Here is a 6,000-nt window from a genome sequence, read left to right as displayed (position 1 = left end):
GCTGCTGCTGCTGATGCATGTATATCTTTGTTTTAGGGCATCCAGATCTCCACTAATTAACGTTACGTTCTACGTCTTATTAATACATACACATTTTGTTTGGCTATAAATAGAACTTTAGTTTTTTTTTTTTTTAATTAATGTTATATTGTACGTGCTTGATCAATAGGATCTCTAGATCAATCTGATTAAGCTTATTTTGAAATCTAACTTGTGCTCTTTGTTTGTTGGTAACTGTATTGATTTCATGTGTAAGCTACTGATGTTTCGAATTACGTATCCATTTACCAGTTCGATATCTGATGGAATTTTAGTGATTATTGTTGCATTTTATGTTTAGGGAATCCCGATCGACTAACTTTGTTTTATTATTATTATTATTGCATATCGATTTTGTTTTTACATCGTTACTACGACTCCGATGTCAGATTACTTTGTGTATCGGATGGAATTTTTAGTTATTGGAATTTAACTATGAATCATTTCATCCGACTTGTGATTATTGCGAATTCATATATTTAGATGATACCGAAAATTGGATAGAATTATGACCGAGTTGATTGAATTAATTGATGCATTTTTGGTAAAATGAGATAACAAGAAAGAATAGATAAGTTCATTTTCCGAATAATATCAAAGCATACAAACAAGAAACTCTAACTTACGTTCTTAACTAAACAATTACTTGTCATTTGATTTGCAGCACAAAATATGGAGGAGAAATCATGCTCTCTGCTTGTTCATTTTGACAAAGGAACACCTGCACTTGCCAATGAGATCAAAGAGGCGCTTGAAGGAAATGACGATACTGCAAAGATAGACGCCATGAAAAAAGCCGTTATGCTCGTTTTGAATGGAGAGACACTTCCACAGCTTTTTATCACAATCATTCGCTACGTTCTTCCTTCAGAGGATCACACAGTTAAGAAACTACTACTTCTTTACCTTGAAAGCATTGCAAAAACAGACTCCAAAGGCAAAGTCTTAGCCGAAATGATATTAATCTGCCAGAACTTAAGAAACAATCTTCAACATCCGAACGAATACATTCGTGGTGTGACTTTAAGGTTTCTTCGGGGTATTAATGAAACCGAGATTATCGAGCCTTTGGTTCCTTCTGTAGTGACCAATTTGGACCACAGAAATCCATTTGTTAGGAGGAATGCAATCCTTGCAGTGAGTTCCATCTACAAGCTTCCAAATGGCGACCATCTTTTGGTTGATGCAGCTGAAATGATTGAAAAAGTTTTGTCAACCGAAGCTGATCAATCTGCAAAAAGAAACGCGTTTCTTATGCTTTACACATGTGCACAAGATTATGCAGTTACTTACCTTTTGACCCATGTGGATAAAGTGTCTGAATGGGGAGAATTGTTACAAATGGTCGTGTTGGATTTGATACGCAAAGTGTGCAGAGCGAATACGGGTGAAAAAGGGAAGTATATAAACATTATCATATCTCTGTTAAACGCACCTTCGGCTGCGGTTGTCTTTGAATGTGCTGGAACTTTGGTATCTTTATCCTCTGCTCCTACTGCCATTAGGGCTGCAGCCAATACTTACTGCCAGCTGTTACTCACTCAAAGTGACAACAATGTGAAACTTATCGTGCTTGATCGGTTAGAGGAACTAAAAACTTTACACAAGGAAATTATGGTTGAAATGATAATGGATGTACTGAGGGCAGTTACAAGCCCAAATCATGATATCAGAAAGAAAACACTTGATATTGCTCTTGATTTAATAACTCCCCAAAACATTAATGAAGTGGTTCTTACTTTGAAGAAGGAAGTTGTAAGAACTCAGAGTGGGGAGTTTGAGAAAGACGGTGAGTATCGTCAAATGCTTATTCAAGCGATTCATTCGTGTGCGGTTAAGTTTCCTGAAGTTGCAGGCGCTGTTGTGCATATGTTGATGGATTTCTTGGGTGATTGTAATGTTGGTTCTGCAATGGATGTGATTGTGTTTGTAAGGGAGATAATTGAAACAAATCCAAAGTTGAGGGTTGCTATTGTAACTAGGCTGTTGGATACGTTTTACCAGATACGGTCTGCACGCGTTTGTTCGTGTGCTCGTTGGATTATTAGTGAGTATTGTGTTTCTGTTTCTGAAGTTGAAAGTGGGATTACAATCATAAAACAGTGTCTTGGTGACCTCCCATTTTACTTGGATTCAGAAGGGGATGATGGTCTAGAAGCTTCCAAAAGGTCTCAACAAGTCAACTCAATAACTATATCTTCTAAACGGCCTGCGATTCTTGCAGATGGAACGTATGCTACACAGAGTGCAGCTTCTGAAACTGCTTCTTATCCAATTGTCCAAGCATCATTAAATTCAGGAAACTTGAGGTCTTTGATTTTTTAACTGGTGATTTCTTTTTGGGTGCGGTTGTGGTTTGTGCATTGACCAGGCTCGTGTTGCGGTTGACCGAGGCTAAGAAGTCAAAAGTTGAAGTCCACAAAGCGTCGACTCAAGTGTTGTTGATTATTGTTTCAATGTTGCAACTTGGTCAATCTTCGTTACTTCCTCACCCGATTGATAATGATTCATATGACAGAATTGTTGTTTGTATAAGGTTGTTGTGTAATCCTGATGAACGTATGAGGAAAATATGGCTGCAGCGTTGTCATGCAAGTTTTGTTCAAATGCTTGTGGAGAAACAAAGGCGTGAAGCGGAGGAAATTAAAGCTAAGGCTCAGGTTTTACATGCACAGCCTGATGAGCTCATTGACTTTTATCATTTGAAGAGCAGAAAGGTAAAATTTTTTTTGCGTTAAACATGTGTTGTTTTTAACATTGTAAGTTGCATCATATTCTTGGTTCTTGGCATCTTGTTAGCGGTGTGAATGGGTCAGTTTGAATCGGTTTTGGGTTCAAGTCAAACCAAAAACTAGGTTTTTGGGTTATAAAAACTGTTTGCTTTTGCCTTTTTTGGTTTTTCGGTTTTCATGACGGGATTGGTGTGGTTCGGGTTTTTCTGGTACCAATCAGGCTTGAAATTTTAGGCCATAAATAGGTCCAAAATAAAGAATCTAGGCTTTAAACTTTGGGCCTAAATTTTTTTGTTGATGAGTAACTAATTGATTATCATTTATTAATTTCTTATAAATTAATTTATATTGAGTTTTTTTGGCTAGGATTGGTCCAGTTAAGTTTTGATTGATGCAAATCCTAAACAGAACTGAAATCCTTGGTTTTGGTTTTTTCGTTTTCATGATGAGTTTGGTTCAGTTTCATTTATTTCTTTTATACCATTTGAGTTTGAAAATATCCGGCCAAGAAAAGTCCTAAAATAATGAAGTTGGGCTTGGAACTTTGCGCCTAATTTTTTTTATTAATGAGTAGTAAGTGGCTAATTGATTACTATTTTAATCAGTTTCTCATAAATTACTTAAAATGGGTTTTTTTTTTCTCGGTTTGGTTTCACTTTTGTCGGTACCACTTGGGCTTGATATTTTTGGGCGAAAAAAGGCCCAATATAATGAATTTGGCTTGAATGTTAGGGCCTAATTTTTTTGTTAACTAATAACTAACTGATAACCATTTTTAATTTTTATAAATTATAACTAATTTGGCTCAGTTCAGTTTTTGGTTAATGCAAAACCGAATCAAAAAATTGATTTTCTAAAGCACATAAAACCAAACCGTTAGATTTTTTGTTTACTTGGTCAACTTCTTAGGGCATGAGCCAGCTGGAGTTAGAAGACGAGGTTCAAGACGACTTAAAACGTGCAACCGGTGAGTTTATAAAACACGGGGATGCTGCAAACAACCTAAACCATATTGTTAAATTAACTGGTTTCAGTGACCCGGTATACGCTGAAGCATACGTCAACGTTCATCATTATGACATTATCCTCGATGTCACAATCATCAACCGAACGAAAGACACCCTGCAGAACCTTTGTTTGGAGCTAGCAACAATGGGTGACCTTAAGCTTGTTGAGCGTCCACAAAATTACACTCTTGCCCCTGAGTCAAGCAAGCAGATTAAGGCAAACATTAAGGTTTCCTCAACTGAAACTGGGGTCATTTTTGGAAACATTGTTTACGAGACTTTGAAAGTTTCTGACCGTAATGTTGTTGTGTTAAATGATACTCATATTGATATTATGGATTATATATCTCCTGCTGTTTGTGGTGATGCGGCTTATAGAAGTATGTGGGCCGAATTCGAATGGGAAAACAAGGTATGGGTTACTTCTTGTTTAATATATATTGATTTATTAATTTAGTTTAATTTATTTTTTTTATTTTTCAGGTTGCTGTGAACACTATCATTCAAGATGAGAAAGAGTTTCTTGAGCATATTATTAGATCAACAAACATGAAGTGTCTAACTCCACCGTAAGCTATCCACATTTGATTTGCATATTTGTGTTCTAACACTGCACGAAATTCACGGATTTGGACTTGGTATAATCGGGTCGGGTATCTTATGCCAAAATATAAAACTAAAAAGAAATTTGTTGTAAGATTCTATAACTAAAATGTAATTGTTTTATAAAAATTTATATTTTTTGTTAAATGTAAGTTTAAAGTATTAATATGTGAAACAATAAAAAAAATTCGGGTCAAATGGGTCGTGTTTGGGTCAACCCGTGAATATGCGGGTCGTGCAATCTTCGAGTTCGTTTGTGTTCGGGTTTGTGTTGTTGAACCCATAACACTCCCAAATAAAGTACCTATTCAGCTTAAGTTATGACAGAGAACATATATTTAAAAAAATTATAAAGCAAGCGGGTCGAATTGCCAGGTCAACCTGAACACACTCCATTCAGATAAACATGTTTTCGGGTTTGACTCAAAAATTATCTGAATCTGTTTAGGCTAAACAGGTTGAAAACTAAACCAGTATTAATTAAAACTTTGTGTCTATATGTATTTTATTCCCTATGGCTTCTTCAGGTCTGCCCTGGAAGGTTACTGTGGATTCCTGGCTGCTAATTTGTATGCGAAGAGTGTTTTCGGGGAGGACGCCTTGGTAAACTTAAGCGTTGAGAAACAAACCGACGGTAAACTAAGCGGTTATATCTGCATTAGAAGTAAAACCCAAGGCATTGCTTTGAGTTTAGGGGACAAAATAACACTAAAGCAGAAAGGAGGTGCATGATCAGCCATCATCGGGTAAGCTTCAATACTCAAATAGTCTTCTATTTAAACCTTAGAATTAGAATATTACATATTTATAAAAAAGTTTTGAAAGACGGACAAAAAGTTATATTCTTTTTTAACCTGAATACGATGCATATTTTTATTCGTGTAAAAAACATTAACCATTACCGTTTAACCGATTTATCTAAACATGTCAAACAGGTTGGCGGGTAATAATCAAGTTGTAAATGTGTAAATCTTGTTGGCGGGTTGTAAAAACGGGTCGACGTATTTAACTAAACAAGTCAACCCAAACATGTCCCGTTTATTGAAAAACCTTATTATTTGCATGCCAGTGTTCGGGTTTGCCACTTCTAGTTGGGTTTCACAAATTTCTTTACCTTTAAATGTTTCTGGTTCAGGTTTTTGGCAGTAGAAGATTTACTTAAATTTTGCTGAGGTGATTGCAACAAAGAAATTTGATAATGGGTTTTTGTTTTAATTAAGATTTTGGTACTTGTAACGGATTTACTTGAATTTTGCTGTGTGATCTTGTTAATGGCTAACGTATTTGTAAACCCAAACCCGTGATGTTCGAACTGGTACCAGTTCCAGGTCAATGTCCAGTTCAACATCAATCGACTGGGTTCTAGTTGCGGACCCAAGATTATTATCTTACCAGGGTCACTTTTCAAATATATGTGATGAATCGGGGTCACTCTTCTTATATTCCACGTGAAAAATAAGTGTCAGATACTATATAACACATAAATTAAAGCTCCCCAGGTCTTGTTTGGATTTGACTGTTTTGACATGCCCAAAGTTTGAGCACGATTCACTGTAACGTTTGAAACTGAACCAGTTCAAAACTAGTAGACTGATGAATCGGTTAATTGATATGCTTTA

General features: G+C 36.0%; 1 pseudogene; it reads left to right on the top strand.

Moving 5' to 3' along the window:
• The first annotated feature begins 474 nt into the window (after positions 1-474).
• LOC143592481 (coatomer subunit beta-1-like) lies at positions 475-5,113 on the top strand (annotated as a pseudogene).
• Positions 5,114-6,000: the final 887 nt, after the last annotated feature.

The sequence above is a fragment of the Bidens hawaiensis genome, unplaced genomic scaffold (assembly GCF_021521415.1).
Source record: "Bidens hawaiensis isolate Kalapana, Puna unplaced genomic scaffold, B.hawaiensis_p1.1 tig00040839_1, whole genome shotgun sequence".
Lineage (NCBI taxonomy): Eukaryota > Viridiplantae > Streptophyta > Magnoliopsida > Asterales > Asteraceae > Bidens > Bidens hawaiensis.
This window is presented reverse-complemented; position numbering and strand designations above follow the sequence as displayed.